The sequence below is a fragment of the Ambystoma mexicanum genome, chromosome 2q (genome assembly GCF_040938575.1).
Source record: "Ambystoma mexicanum isolate Mex_15411 chromosome 2q, UKY_AmexF1_1, whole genome shotgun sequence".
NCBI classification, from domain to species: Eukaryota; Metazoa; Chordata; class Amphibia; order Caudata; family Ambystomatidae; genus Ambystoma; species Ambystoma mexicanum.
Genome location: NC_090924.1, coordinates 1,145,182,969 through 1,145,200,286, shown reverse-complemented (window position 1 = coordinate 1,145,200,286; position 17,318 = coordinate 1,145,182,969).

The window sequence follows — 17,318 nt, the reverse complement described above, 5'->3', positions numbered from 1 at the left end:
GATGCCTCCCTAGAAGGGTGGGGAGCGCACACCGAAAATCTGCACGCAAGGGGACTCTGGCTCCCGACGGAGAAGTCCCTGCATATCAACGTCCTGGAGCTCCGTGCAGTGTTTTGGGCCCTCAGGTCCTTCCTTCCGTCCCTCAAGGGCAAGGTGGTGAGGATCTTCACCGACAACACCACCACCATGTTTTACATCAGGAAACAGGGCGGAACCAGGTCCCCAGCGCTGTCCAAGGAGGCGCAGGACCTGTGGCATTGGGCCGTCGCCCAAGGGATTCTTCTGGTGCCGTTTCATCTGGCAGGGATAAAAAACACCATCGCCGACTCACTCAGCAGGGAGCTGCGCTCGTGCCACGAGTGGGAACTACGGCAGGATCTGGTGGATCGCCTCTTCCGACGGTGGGGCACACCCCAGATCGACCTGTTCGCGACGGCGACGAACACCAAGTGCCGGAGGTTCGCCAGCAGGTTTCCCCAGACGAGGAGCATGGGCGATGCTTTCTCGTTCCCCTGGGAGGGCCTGTTCCTCTACGCGTTCCCTCCCTTGCCTCTGCTAATCCGGCTCGTCAACCAGCTCAAGAGGTCACGGTGCAGGATGATCCTCGTCGCACCTGCGTGGCCGAGGCAGATATGGTTCCCGGACCTTCTGGACTTGTCGGCGTCCCCGCCAATCAAGCTGCCGGCGGACGCGGATCTACTCTCCAGGGAAGGAGGCGCCATCCTCCACCACGACCCGAAGTCGCTGAACTTGCAGGCCTGGCTCCTGCAGCGCTAGAGTTTGGAGGATACGACATACCGGCCGATTGCAGAGAGGTTCTTGCAAAGGCCAGGGCGTCCTCGACTCTTAAATGCTACGGACACAAATGGAAGAGGTTCTCTGTCTGGTGCCACGCACAGAAGATTAACCCTCTACGGATTACGGCTCCCCAAGTGCTGCCGTACCTGCTGACGCTGGCCAAAGCTGGTCTGGCACACGCGTCCATCAAGATTCATCTTGCTGCGATCTCCCGATACACCAGAACCACGGGCCGGACGTCCTTGTGGTCTCATCGTCTGGTGAAAGAGTTCATGAAGGGACTGTTCAGATCGTTCCCGCCGGTGAAGGCTCCGGCCCCGGCGTGGGAGCTCAACGTGGTGCTGACCAAACTCATGGGACCCCCGTTCGAGCCTCTGCACTCGGCCCCGTTGAAGTTTCTATCGTGGAAAACAGCTTTTCTCGTGGCCATCACCTCCGCACGACGAGTGGGAGAGATCCAGGCCCTTTCCTGCAAGGCCCCGTACTTGACTTTCCACGACACGAGGGTAGTGCTCAGGACGCACCCCTCCTTCATGCCCAAGGTACCGTCGGACTTTCATCTCAACGAACCCTTGGTGTTACCTGTGTTCTTCCCGTCGCCTTCGTCGCCGGCTGAGAGGACTTTGCACTCGCTGGATGTAGCTAGAGCGCTGAAGTTCTACGTGGACCGCACGAAAGGTTTTCGGAAGACGTCACAACTCTTTGTGAACTTTGGACCTGTCAATCAGGGGAAGGCTCTCTCGAAGGCTTCCATCTCCAGATGGCTCTCCGGCTGTATCATGTACTGTCACCGGTTGGCAAACCGACCGCTGCCTGGCCGTCCGAGAGCCCATTCCACCAGAGCGATCGCAGCTACCACGGCGTTCCTATCTGGTGTGCCCCTGCTGGACATATGCAGGGCTGCTACGTGGAGGTCGACGCACACCTTCACGAAATTCTACTGCGTCGACCGGGATTCCAGGGAGGAGTCCAGGGTCGGCCAAGCAGTGCTGCGCAACCTGTTCGCCTGAGGTGAGCCTGGTGAGGAGGTAAGATGCTTAATGTTGAGTTGATGTGATGCTTAATGTTGAGCCTTTGCCACCTCCCGTGGTTGTGCATGTGTGTACTGCTATGTATTCTTTATTCATGAGCATGTGAATCCATGCCAGACCCCATGCTGGAGAAGGAACAAGTTACTTACCTGTAACTGTTGTTCTCCAGCATGGGTCTGGCATGGATTCACATGCGAACCCTCCCGCCTACCCCTCTGCGGCTCTTCACTTGGTCATACTGCCACTTCACGTGCTTCCAAATCTGAAGATGGCTGCCAGAGGCGGTGCTTAGGTAGAGGGCAGTCATTGGCTGTGGTCAGTATGACGCAGAGACCAGTGATTGGTTATTACTACGAAAGACAGATCAGAAACGAAACTGATACTGGTTTTTTCTTTACCGAGGATTCCCAGCCTGACGACGGGGAATATTCATGAGCATGTGAATCCATGCCAGACCCATGCTGGAGAACAACAGTTACAGGTAAGTAACTTGTTCCTTCTCACATTGACCCTTCTTGAGATAAGCCTGGCTTCTCAGCCACACTAACAACCTGTATAGTACAGACTTATACCAAAGGTTGGGCTACCTATTGCCAGGAAGACCAGGTTGCTGTAGTAGTAGTAGGGTACTGCATACAATGTTGCCTAACACTAAGGAAATATGGAAAAGGGCTTGGAAACACCTGGGAGAGCCAGACCCCTGCTCTGATCAGATTCCCCTAACTGGAGTCATTGGAGAACAGCAGGGGGCAGTGGGACAATACAGGAGGCACTGGGAAAGCCAAGGAATAGCCACAATCGGACACCTGTTACGAGAACATAAAATGTTGAGTTTCCAAACTCTGGTAGAGGAATACGACATACATGAAGGCAATTTTTACTATATCTGGGTATGAACAGAAGGATCAGAAAGAGGTGGGCGGGCCCCAATGAAAGTGGTGGCGACCAGAACAACATTAGATACTGCGTATGATGTGGCAGAAGGGGGACATATGATCTCTAGATTATTTGATTTGCTCCTGGGCTGCCGCCCTAAATAACAACTGCGGGTGAGGGAGCAATGGGAGATGGACGTAGGGAGATCCTTTAAAGACGGAGAATGGAATAGAGCGTTACAATACACCAAGAGAGTCCCCAGAAACGGCAAGTTCTGATTAACCCAATTATGTCACACACAGGTCGTACGTTACCCCACATTGACTATCCTGTATGGCTGGGGGAGAGAACCACACTTGCCCGAGATGCACACAAGAGGGGGCAGACATGATGTTTTGGACATGCCCAATAATTGGAAGGTTCTGGAAGAGGATCATGCCGAGACCAGAAAGAGGTGACATCCAAATGCAAGCCTGTCGCCCAGAGTTCTGCTTGCTGGGGCTATACCAGAGGTTCAGGAGGGACGAAGCACACCTCACTAAAATAAAAGACCTGATCTGCATACTAGCGAAACGCAGGATAGCGATGGCGTGAAAAAAAGCAGACAGACCCAATTTAGAGACCTGGTGGAACGACCCAAAGCTGTTATGTTCACCTCCACGCTTATGTTATATTATTAGGATTTGTACCACTCGCCATCTCTATTGTGAGGTTTTGTACCACTCACCGCTGGTTAATTGCTGAGGTGATAATAACGTGTTATTAGCTTTATAGAGCTTGAGTGGCTAGTTAAAGGTTTGAAAAGTTGACGTTGATCAATTACGAATGGTAGTTGGCAATATTGGGGAAAAAACGACCTTGGGGGAGGGTGTGGTGATTGAGCGGGAGAGCAGTTCAATATTACCCTGTTCGCTCTGAGACTGAGCACAGCAGCCACTGTAGGTTTTTTCAAACCATTGCATACAGTCGGCACCCATTGGCAGGGCAAGAAACACTATTGACGTGTGTGCGTATGCGCGCTTGCGTGGCATGATGGTGGCACTGAGTGGGTTGTTGCAACATATCTGATAACGAGGGTGAGATGTGCACTTTATTCCCATGTCATTTGTGAGATTGCTGGCATAAAGCACATGAACCCAAGTCTTTTGAGTGATAGACCCTACTTCTGAATACTTCAGTCTGTATTCCATTCATATTAATATGCAAAATGTAAATGCCTTTTTAGTAGTGTAGTCTTTATTTATGTTTTATTAACTAAAATGTTCTCTTATACAAGGCAATGTGTTTACTTTATCTCTATGAAAATGGCCAGTTAGCATGTTTTGTAACATTCTCTGCACAGAAAAGGTCAATTATCTGCAAAGCACTTAACTGAAGCAGGCGTTCTTGGCAAGAATGACCAGATTTCCAAAACGAAAAACCGGGACGACCAACCACATGAAAGACAGACTACCCCATCGCCCATCCATTAGTGCCCCTGTGCCAACACGCCACCACCCAACACTATTTTCAACACTTCTCTTTTCTATGAATTATGTATGATCTAAATTGTGCAGTTTTATCTGTTAATCTCGGCATGTTAATTAAAAACAAGCTTTTGCTCTAATTGATATTACATGGCTTGGTGTACAATCAATTCCAGGCCAGCATCTGTGGCACAGTCAGTTAAGTATTGGTGCTCGTGCCTGAAAGCTTGGGGGTTCGTGCCAATCCTCCAACTTCAAAATTCTAAAAGAGTTGTGAAAATAGTTACAATTATAATTGTCGTCACCTGCCCTTTGCCAAAACTGGGACAGGGTTTTTAAATTTAAAAAAAAAACTGTCGGGACAGGGGGACTGAGGGCCCAATTCCGGGATGTCTGATCACCCTAGTTCTTGCCGCAGTGCAGCCCACTTAATTTGCAGGTGACACTAATATATCAACCTCCTTAAAGTTCATTACGAAAGGCTAGCAAAGTGGACTTGCACGTGCTTTGCAATTCAGCTTATAGTGGCAATGAGCAGCACTGTGGCTAGACCCCTGATGCCCCACACTATACCTGTAACATTAGACAGTCTCTTTCCTCAAAAACTATAAAAGTGAGAAAATAGTTATTTTACAAGGGTCACGCTTTTTTTTTTCAGGCAGTAAAAAACAATGTTTTGTATTCAACACACGGACCAGTAAATGGTGTGCATTGGCTACATTGTAAACGTGTTTTTTTCTGATTGTAGGAAAGCACTATAATATTTATGAATGTTTTGCGTCACGTAGGTGGCAAAAGAAAATGTACCTTCTGGGGTTGATGTCTCAGAAGTGCAAAACCACTCATTCTCAGTTGTATAATTCCTACAACTGTGTACCTGATGGCTACTAAACCCCTTTACCAGCTCCTTCACCATCCATTCTTTCCAGTTTCTTAGCGGACTAAGTGGCAGTCTTCGTTTTGCTCATTTGTTCCGTGTGGCTTGCCAGTTGTGTCTAAATGTATGACACCTGGAAGTGGTTATGAAGTCTGTACAAACGGAAGCATTTGCATAGGACACAACGCAGAAGGGAGGAGTGTAGAGACTGTGTATTGCTGTGTTTAGTCTCGCAGGACATTTTGCCCTACTGCTTCTTTTGCCCACAAATGGCAGTGACAATTTAGGGAATGAGGTTTGCACATAGTACATGATGCTCTGAGATTTCAAACTGTAAGACAGCCTTCAATCGGGTGTTGGGGCCCTGATTTCCCAGCTTCGGGTCCTAGTAACCCCATAGTAAGCTTGAGTTACATCCATTTGTGAAGTATCACTGGAGAGTTCTCAGTGGAAAATAGGCCTGATCTGTAATCAAAGTCATCCTGTGTTACATGCATTTCATCTTTGAAGTGGTACTTCCATATAAAACATGCAAGAGAATTAGAGCTTGCACCATATAAGTAACAAAAGCAGCCATAGCTGCACATATTTGGGTTATGTGATGAATCTGATGATGTCATCACTCCTTTCACTAAGGTAGCCTCTGTTCATGTGGCATGGGGGCGGCAGCCGCAACCTGATCCTGATCCTGGGGGGCGACTATATGAGTGGAGGACAACATGGGGGGTAGGCGACCCTCAGGGGGATGACACAACATCATTGGAGAAAGTCACATACCCCCATTCTCTTTTAGGGATGTTCACTTCTTCCCTCATGTCTTGATGGCATATTGTAACACTCCTCCTCAACCACTTTCCAAGTCTACTTCCAAGTGTTCCCCAATATCACCTAAAGAATAGTTTGTCAACAACTGGGAAGAGGCAGGGAGCGGTAATGATTGCTCCCAGTGAGATCCAACATCAGCTTCCCCAATATCGCATAAGGAACACTATGAAAACAACTGACATGAGGAAGTGGCGAGGGGCAATGATGATTACTCCTAATGAGAACCACTGTCAGCGGTCTAGTTGCTGTGGAAATTAGATTGGCACGACATGGTTTAAATAAGAGAAGCATGGCGCTCTCCAGCTCAGGACAGAGCAAGGTATTGGCAGCGATGCAGAAGTTCAAGCAGAAACCAGAAACGAAGCTCAAGGATGCAAGTCATGCTTCCGGACCGCTGCAGAGGCTGGAAAGCCGACCGAAGCCTGTATGCCTACTGGAGGTGCTGACAAGGGCAGAGAGACACACTGGTGCCAGAGAAACATTCAACTTGGAGTCGGGAACGCAGAGAAAGCACAAGATGAGAACCAGTGAGCCCAGGGTAAGGGTTGGGGATGCTGAATCACTGTTGGGTGAGATAACGAAAGCCCTAGACAGTGGAACTGGGCTCTGGGACCCTCAGTACGAACTTGGGGGAGATCAAGAAGGGAAACCAGTGAAACATTGCGTGTTGAAACCTGGTAGAAAAATATACCAAGTGTTTTTAAAGCAAGCTGAATGATTATATTAAACGTACCAAACACATGTGTTTGAAAGAAACTGCATAGACATCCTGGCAGATGGAGGAGGCAGGAGAGTATACAAGGCAGAGCCAAGTGTGTGCAAGAAAGTGAAAGAGATTGGATCCAAGACCTGGCAGGAGAGGATACCAGCCAAAATCAAGTGTGTGTGATAATTTATAATAAGAGAATCTCAAGGAAAAGCCATGCCCTTAAGATTGTGAATTGTTCTAAATGTGGAAGTACGTGGAAGTATACCAGATGACCTCCGAGTCTGGGACTCGCACCCAAATTGTAATACAGCGAAAAGAGAATCCCAAGGAAGACAAATGCCCTTAGGATTTTTAACCATCTTGAAAGTGAAGAGAAATCTGGGGAAGGGACTCATATCCCCAGAAACACTGAACCCATTAAGAGGAGTGAGCTATCATCTTGGGCTACAAGGAATTCACATATTCTTTGTTTGACATTTTCATTTTGGAGAAAAGGAATCTGGGGAAGGGAGCCATTCCATGGAACTGTGAACATTGTGCACATGGATCTTTTAGGATGGATTTATACTTTTGTGTTGGATTTGAACATTTGTCCACTTTGAGAATCCGAGACAATATCCTTTGCACATTAGATTTAGTTTTAATGTGTGAGGGCCAGGATAGGATTTCAGACACAGGATGTATTTTTTCTTTGGACATCTTGACAAAGGACAGACTGATTTTAGTTTTGGTTTGAGGGTGGGAAACTCCTCCTAGATTAGGGATAGTGAGACATTTTCTAACCCCTTCATTATTTAATTAAAGTTAATAACCAAAACATGAGTCCTCTGTGTCAACGTCTCATTCCTGGCACGTCAGTTATTGAATGCTACTTGTGGCTATCTTATCTCCTGATATCAGTACACTGTGGTGAGTTTGCATATTTTTATGATGGCATCATTTGAGGGTTTGTTATTCAGTATAATCCATAGTGTCCTGCCCTTTCCATGTGTTATGTCCTACTTGCAAGAATTCAAAACATATTAGCATACCAAACTTTGGTGGTCTGTTTTGGATTTAAATTTGTCAATAGACTGACCTTCATGGAGCTAGAGGTAATTTTAAAATATGCTAATGTAGCCTATTTTTAATGCATGGCTAGGCGGTTATTCAAGATGAAGTGCCCCCTCATTTGTTATTGCAAGTCACCAGTAGATATGGTCACTTAGCAGGTTGACTTCAACTTAATTTTTGAAAACCGTATTGGCACTTTATTTCTTATTTGAAACACTCGTGTATAGGCACGTTATAAATGCCATATCATATCTTATAATGGCTACATTCCTCCCGCAGATGTCTCATCTTTGAAATTCCCTTTAATGGTAGCCTGGACTGGAAAGTTTTCAAATGGCCACCAGGTTGCAACACACAGCTCAGTCTGCTCTAACGCAGCTCCTTGGGGCCTTTTTATGGTGGAAGGATTATCCTCTGTGTATATATGTGTGTGTGTATATATATATATATATATATATGTTATGGTTAAGTTGCTGTTTCCATAGGAAGAGCACTTTTTGGGCGGCTTATAACTCTGCTCCCCCTGGACGAATCCTCACCAAACTTTGCAAAAAAAGTAGATGGGCCACTCTGCAATGCTTGGAGATGTTTGGTCCAGGGGGAGCAAAGTTATAGGGGGGGGGGTCCCAAAACATCTTTTATTCCCCATTGACTGAATGGAGGGAAAAACTTTGTGCACGGCTACAGGTGAAACCGCTGGACGGATTTTGACGAAATCTGCGGCAGTTACAGGGGTTTGGTCCAGAAAGTGTGCTTTTGTAAATTTGGTCACCATCTGTGCAGTATGTTTCTTTATAATTATCAAAAAGTAGGTCTGAAATAATTAGTGATTACTTTGTTCGCTCCGCGGTGTCACTTCCCTGTTCGGTCGACGAACAAGATACCGATTGTCTAAGGGGCTGGCATCATGACCGTGGACACACGACGTCTCTGCCCATTGGCTGCTGCGAGACGTGTTCTGCGTCAGATGGTTTGGATGCGCCCGACATCTTGGATCTGCGGAAAGCAGAGCAACAACCAGCGTACACATGCTTTTTTCATGAAACTATTTTGCTGTGTCACAGAGCATTGGGAAAGGTTCAGACAGTAAGACATGGGTGATCAATGCATTTCTTCTTCGGTAGTCATGATGTAATTTCTATGGACACCTTGTACGCACAGTAAATGTGGGGTGTAATATCGATAGCACTTCAGTCCATGTAGTGGGCAGGAAACTTGTAACTGTTGAAAGCACACGCGTATTGGTAGGCAACATTGAAATTGACAATGCCGTGAATGCATTATTTTTTCCAATGGCTATTATTATATTCATTAATACGCCGCCATGGGTGGCACATGCTACAGTGGTTGTGGCCAGGGGCTACAGTCTTAAGATATGGGTGATCAATGCATTTGTTCTGGGGGTCGGTCGTCATTATGTAATTTCTATGGACATCTTGTACGCACAGTACACTCATACCTACTTAATGACTTATGTTCTATGGCCTCCTTGTACGCACAGAAAATGAGGGGTCCAATAAGGCCAGTATTTCAGCCCGTGCAGTGCACAGGGGAGTTGTTACATTTGTAAGGACACGTATGGTGTTAGGGAACATTGACAACATGCTGTGAATGCATTATTTTTTCCAATGGCTATTATTATATTCATTAGTACGTCGCCATGGGTGGCACATGCTACAGTGGTTGTGGCCAGGGCCTAGAGTCTTGGACGCAAGGCCGTCGGCCGAAGGCCTTACTTCCAAGACTGTAGGCCCTGGCCACAACCACTGCCGCATGTGCTACCCATGCATACACCCGTAGTGTTGCATTTTGATTGGCAGGTTGTGGGGAGTGTGTGCAGTGTTGGGTGCATGGCCAAGGGCCATGCACCCAAGAACAAAGTGGTAAGTATTAGACGTGGAATACACTGCATACCCATCCCATGTAAGATCCATAGACATACAGCTAGGAGTGAAGCCTCTGGGCAGACGTACTGAAGGATAACACACCTACAGAATAAACCCTACTACCACACATCACTGAGGTGGTTGTGGGGAGACTCTGCACTCTTGGGTGCAGGGCCGAAGGCCATGCACCCAATAATACACTTATACCTACTTAATGACGTATGTCCTATGGCGGCCTTGTACGCACAGAAAATGAGGGCTCCAATAAGGCCAGTATTTCAGCCCGTGCAGTGCACGGGGGAATTGTTACATTTGTAAGGACACGTGTGGTGTTAGGGAAAATTTAAATTGACAACATGCCGTGAATGCATTATTTTTTGAAATGGCTATTATTATAGTCATTAGTACGCCGCCATGGGTGGCACATGCTATGGTGGTTGTGGCCAGGGCCTAGACTCTTGGATGCATGGCCGTCGGCCGAAGGCCTTACTTCCAAGACTGTAGGCCCTGGCCACAACCACCGCCGCATGTGCCACCCATGCATATACTCGTAGTGTTGCGTTTTGATTGGCAAGTTGTGCGGAGTGCATGCAGTCTTGCGTGGTAAGTACTAGACTTGGAAGACACTGCACACCCATCCCATGTAAGATCTACAGACATACAGCTAGGAGGGAAGCCTCTGGGCAGAGGTGCTGAAAGATAACACACCTATAGAATAACCCCCACTACCACACATCACCGAGGTGGTTGTGGGGAGACCCTGCACTCTTGGGTGCATGGCTAAAGCCCATGCATGCAAGACTGAAGTCATAAGCAGTGGAGTTACAAGTCAATATGGGTGTGGTGGAATGTGCTAGTTGTGTTGATGCCCTAGTGTCTTAACTTCATGGCTGCAGACGATGGTCCGAAAAGTAAATTTATAAGCAGCTAATTTACAAGGACCATGGTTTCCATATGCAGTGATGGTTGTGGATAGGAACTATACTCCTTGTACCTTGGTTGTAAGGCGTAGGTGGTAGGTTACTCACCGAAGATGGAAGGGCAGCCTACAGGCACTGCAGCATATTAGTACCATAGATTAGACGTGTAGATTCCCATGTGTAGAAAATGTCTGCCAATATACTTACTCCTTACTTTGTTCAGAATCACATACTTTTTTTTAATTGGCTATCGTAATTTGCGGAAGTATCACTTTTTCCATTTCTGTGATGAAACAAAAAGCTGCGTTAGTGTTTGCATTTTTTTTTTATTTACTACATTGCATAATAGACAGTTAACTTTTTTTCTGGACCCTCAAATATAGTTTACAAACCAGTGTACTGTGCATTGCGCTCAGTTTCTATGTTTGCTTTTCTAATCCTTGGGTCTGGGGGAAAAAAATCCTTGTCGGATTAAAAAAAAATTAATTTCCTATGGTACTAACTACTTCATTTTTTCCTTTCAGTGTTTTCTTCATCTTTCTGATCAATGTTATGTTTGTTGCCTTCCTGCCCATTTTTAACAACAGTTAGATACCTGTAAGCGTATTCTAACTGTGCATTTGTTCCTACAGATTTGTTATACTCATTAATTTGTGTCGTCGTTATATCTTGTTTCCATCATCTTTCCCATTAATGTTTTCTTTGTTGCCTTCCTGCTGATTTTTAACAACAGTTAGACACCTATAGGCGTATTCTACCTGTGCATTTGTTTCCAACGATCTGTGATAATCATTTATTTGTGTCATTCTTCCATCCTGTTGGGTAGTTAGATACCTGTGGGCGTATTCTAACTGTTTGTAGTCTTTCACATACTTTGTTGACAATCTTGAAGTACACATTATTTCGTACATTTTGGCTTCAAGAACATTAAATAAACATTTGTTAGGTTAGCTGGCAACCTCTGCTTTATAGTAATGGTGTTATTACATTCAAACCATCCAGAATTCTTTTTAATGCATGCAGTGTAGTGACCTGCATTGGTTGTAGCTCCTGCATGGTAGATTATTCCTACTGTTAAGGTTTTCTTTCCAAGTGACACTTGACCGTGTGTGAATCCAGTCAGTTTGCAGTTGTTTTTGGTGCCATCTGCATTATAATGTAGAAGCATAGGCACTTTGTGATTGTATCAGTAAGGTGGAGCGATTGTCTGAATTGCAATTACTGCATAATCTGCCATGGTTTGCATTTTGTACAAGTTGCTGAAATGGAATGCTCTCACTATTTGGTATGGAAATATACACAAATCGCTCATTTGGGATTTCTTCCTGTATCACTTTGCTACAGAGAGTGCATGTATGTTTCCACAGGTACGAAATTTGGAAGATTTCATTTACAGGTATGCTTTTGTTTTCCAATACTAATAGTATGTACATTAGAAATTCTTGTGGATCTTCTTGTGAGTTCATAGTGAGTATCACCATTCCAGCACAATCGTCCAATTGTTGCCTTACTCCATGAACACTTGTGTTGTCAGGATTGTTTGTTGCATTTCTATGCAGCACTAACATTTGCAAACACAATTGGTCTGTACTCTGCAGGTAAATATTGTTAACAATTGGTGGCAATTGAAATAGAATATTCATTGCTACATTTGCATAGCAACTTACCGACTTTCATTTGTAAATTTGAATGGGCCAGCAAGTTCTGTATCTGAGTGCATTTTTCGTTTTTTCTGTTGCTTCTTTGCCGACCTGCCTGGTTTACATTCCCTGATAGGTTATTCTATGTTTGCGGCAATTGATGAAACTTTAGCTTCTTTTCTTTTCTTTGCGGAATTTGCTGTTGCATTTCTGTTTCATTTATGTTTCTTTTACCACGGTTCACTTTATCTGGAACAGGGTATTGTTTCAGATGAGGGGTGTACAGTGAACGCAATCTATTGTATTCTAGAATGCAAGGAATATCAGCTTTGACTTTACTTGAATCAAAGTTTATTAGCAATAGACCATTGTGTACTTAAGCGTGATAATGCTACGTAGCTCATGCCTTCCTTAAACACTGTGTTTCCTATATCTATCAATGCTTTCTCTATGGTAAGACCTTGGGATTTATGAACGGTAACTGCATATACAAGAGTTACATACATGTCTTTGAAGAGAAGGAATCGAGCAATTGAGCGCCCTATCCTTTTCACTTCTGAAACTTTATCAAAGCGAATATTTACAAACTGAATGTTGCTATCACGTGGGTATGATTGAAAGCCAACAACTGTGCCCAGTGCTCCATTAACTAGCCCTGGCTCTACGTCAAGGTTACGTTTAAGCATTACTCTACAATTTAATGATAATTTCAATATTTTTTCCAACCCAGCTGTGTTGGAGATTGAATTTTCTAAAATATTTAGTCTTGTTGTGGCTTGTTCACACATGGGTACTGTCATACCATGTACGTCTAGTTTGTCTGTGGCGCTATTTCTATTATTGCTTGCATTTCTTTCTTTAACATTGTTTCATTGAATTTGAAGCAGCTTGCAAGAGTTGGCATCAAGGTCATACAATTGACATTTTTGTGCGCTATTTGTTCCATAACATCAGTTGCACATGCATTATCGCCATAAAGTGCATGTATATGCCGGTTTTTCAATACAGCTTGTGCTTCCTGCGATAATACACCAACTCGAATACTTTTTAAGATGTTGGCATAAGTGAGATCTGCAGATTGCTGCATGTTCTCAGTTAATTCTCTGTATTGGAAATGTTGCCAAAGGTTAACATTGCCTATGCTACCAACAGTTTTCCTGCAGAGTTTGTGGCCTAAGGCTTTAAAAATCGGTTCACCTTTCACTGGTGCCAAATGTAGAAGATCTCCGAAAATGATAATGTGTTTCCCTGCAAAGAGTTCTTCGTTATTATTTTTAAGTACTTCTTGCAATCTGAGATGAATCAAAGCCAACATTAGGTTGGAGACCATGCTCACTTCATCTATTAGTAGCATTTTCATTTGTTTCAATACTCTATGTAATTCCATTGCAGCTTCTGCAGAAAGTTTGTAGTAGTCTAATTTATTTTGATGCTCTACTGGAAGCAGTAATAATCGGTGTAAAGTCACACCGCCTATGTTGTAGGCAGCTAAACCTGTGGGGCCTGTTACAACAGCTGACAGTTTGTTGTTTGTCAATTGTTGAAGGAACTTGCTGATGATTTTGATTTAGAATGTTTTCCCTGATCCAGCTTCACCACTGACGTACAGCAGTATAGGTTTGTAATTTTGGCAGGTACATTCTTTATTTTCGTGTTGTATACCGTGTACAATTTGTTTTGTTACGTCTTAAAAAATGGTGCGCTGATCGTTGTTACGTTTTGCTTGCTGTACAGTTAAGTCATCTGTATCTTCTTGATACTGATACATGGAGTTTTCTACTTCTGCTGTAGCTACTTCAGCCTCATTTGCTGTTAGTGGTTGTCCCAATGGTTCTTGACTTCCTGTTACAGAAGGTTGACTACTGTCTAAAGAGTCTTTATCTAGTTGGGCCTGAAGTTCTTCTTTCTGTTGCTGCTCATTGTGTAACATTGTTTTGTACTGCGTAAAGTTCACATCCGTGATAGTGCTTTCATTTGCTTTGAAAGCATCTTCATAGCACTCATAATTATCCAGTATGTCTTCCTCTTTTCTCCATGATTTGAAAAGTTGTAACAGAGACATGTAATATAGTTCTTTCTGTTGAAGAGTTTTTAATGACAATTTCACATGATTAATTAAGCTTCGTTTGTTAAGTTTCACTAAGCTCCCTTCACAATCGGTCACTCTATATCTATGTTTGCTTTAATCGGGTTTTACATTATTTTTGTATGCAAAGTTTTGAGCTATGTGCTATAGACACATGCTTTCCAGATTGGTACTCCTGTTCGGATAGTATGTGTTCAGTAAATTGTTTTTTAGAATGTCTTGGCTGTTGGGATCATTTCTGGCAATTGTTTCTATGTCCTCATATGATTTTAGCACTCTTTTTCTAGATTTTGCAGGACCAAAACTGAGCCTTATTATGTTGTCTGATTTTCCATACAAAGCAGTGCCGGTTAAACGATCTGCTGCTTCATAGGCCCCACATTCTCTATGAGAGAGCATTTTTATGCCTAGGCTGTACAATTTCTGTGATAATGTTTTGTCTGATGCTAGGTCATCCCAGAGGTCTTGAAGCTCTGTTTTTTCTGCTTTTGTTAAATAGGCTATAACATATCGTGCAACAGCAGTTGAATTGTCTGCAATGTACTGCACATCTATGTTTGCATTCCATAAGAGGGCAATGATTGCATTGTAATCAGTGATATATTTTGATTCTTCCCTTTTTATGTAATACGTGTTTTTAGGTGATTTACTTTTAACACTATGTCGAACTGAAGACATGAAGTTGTTTACTTCACCTGTTTCTGTAACTGATGTAGGGAAACCAAAGCGGCATTTGGTGTAGTATTTATCTTTGTGTTTGTATTTGCGGCGACAATATTTGCCACATTTGTGTCTTTGAAATTGTAAAATCTGCCCATGCTGCTCACTATGTGTCTGTTGTGAAGGGATTTCACATGTGACATATTTTTGGATAAACTTCAAAATGGTGCTATCACTGTCGTGCCCAAATTTCGGTGCACCTTTGATCCATAACAGCATGTGAATATGTGGTGCTCCTCTCGCTTGATATTCTTTTCTCCAAAAGAAGTGTTGCACTTCTCCAAGGGGAGGAACAGTTTTATTGCAAATAAAGTGTAGCATTGCAATGAAACGATGATGGAAATATCTTGAGACATTAACTGGATCTAGAGAGCAAAGTTCTCCAGGTGTTAATATATCTATGTGGTTTTTGTTGCTGTTTGCTATGCGTAGGAACTCATGTAAATCTTCCCATGCATATTCTGCACAACTTGGCGTAACAAACCAAGTTGGTGGTCCAAGGTTTCTGATCATGCAACGCACGTCTCCATGCCGTCTGAACCAGTATTGCTTTGTACCACGCATGTTTGCAAACAAATGTGTTATACTTGAGTAAAACCTCATCTTTTTCTTGTACTTTTTGTATTAACTGCGTAGCTGACATATTTTGAAAGTGCGTTACAGATTTAAGAATGTGTGCAACTCCATAACATAGTGTTGCTAATTCACTTTCATAGAGTAGGTGGAATATGTATTCCCAGATTTAGACAAAATGTGGATCTTGCAAATACATTCGCAATGAGCGGTATTCTGATGCCCCAATCTGAGTGGGTCTATCATTGTATCTTCCACATTTGCCAGTAGGAAATAGCAGTGGAAAAGCACGTGCTTCTATACTTTTTTCCCAAATACTCATTGGTGACCCTTTGGTTTGTCGCATTTGGTAAGTTTCTAGTGCATCATCTATGCTTTCATTGGAATGCAATGAATGAATTGTGTAATGGTCCAAAAGAGTGGATACTCCAACTGGATCCAGAAGCTTGAATTGTCCAGTTTCTGATGGCTCTTGAATTATTTCAGTTGTTTGCCTTAAGCTTTCATCAATATTTATTTCCTTGTAGTACTCATTATTGTCTTTTAGATATTGCAATGGTTTGTCTAACTTTCTGTAAAGAATGCTCTATTGAATGTTCCACTCCTAGAGTGTGTACATTTTCCGTTAGATCTAATGGCAAGTAAACTACTTTGCCACGAATGCCTTTCACCAATTCAGAGGAAGGTAATTTTGCTGTTTTTGGATGAAGGCGTATAATTGCTTAAAATGGGTGAACTGTTTGAATTATTATGCACTCATACAAATTTTTTGGTAATGGAAACAATTCCAAATTATTTGTAATAGCACGTGAAGGAGTGTGGTTGTTGTCTAATTTTGCAGTGCAGGAACTGCAACATATTAGGCACTCAGTTATTTCATATTTGTTTTCAGCTAAAAGGTACAAAGCTAATTCAAACCATTTAGAGTCTTCATTGTTTTCTATTTTGTATGCTACGTCCACATTTTTTGTGTTCCTTTTGTAAAATGTTCTGCGGCAACACACACACACATGGTTTGCTACTTCAGCCGATGACCTTTTAAATTTTACTATTTCTTTTCTGTATGTGTGTAATAGAAGGTTGCTATGTGCAGAATTGTCGCTACTATGTTCTAAAACTGTTGCATTTTCTACGTGGCTCTCACTTCCAAAATACTTTTTCTGAATACGGTCCATTTCTTCTTGTAAGTATTTGGGTGTACCATGCAGAAGAGTGATATTTAAATTGCCTAATTCTGAAGCTGGACTTTTTGCATAGTATATTTTATACACTACATTTCTTACATTGGAATGATGTACTGATATTCTTTTGATATCATGGAAGGTACTTTTGCAAATAGGCCCAGAAATGCAGGCTAATCAATGTCCTTTTAGTCCTGTGTCTTTCCGCACTTCACAAATATCCATATTTTGCAGCACTTTCATTTTACTTTTGTCTTTACCTTTTACATATTGATTGAGGAACTGACGTAAAGATTTGAAAGCTTTGTTTGGAATAGCACACATTGATGTGCATAGCCATTTGTATACTGGACGGTGTGGTTCTGCTGAATCGAGAGGTAATTCTGAGTTTTCAGGAGATCGTTTTGTAAGCAGTGTTTCTTGTTCCATGATGGTAGTATTGATTTTCTCATACCCTCGTCCACTTCTATGGATGGCAATTGTGTTTGTTTGATTTTGTTTGTATGCTTCTTCATTAAAATATGGCTCTGTGGTTGTTGTGTGACTCCATTCACCACCACAAACTTGCAAGAAATTATTTTTGTTCTCATTCCGTTTATTGCTGAGTTTCTTTTGTAGTTTGGTACTTAGTTTTGTTAGTGCTTTCATCCTATTTAACACTAATATGAACAACTTCC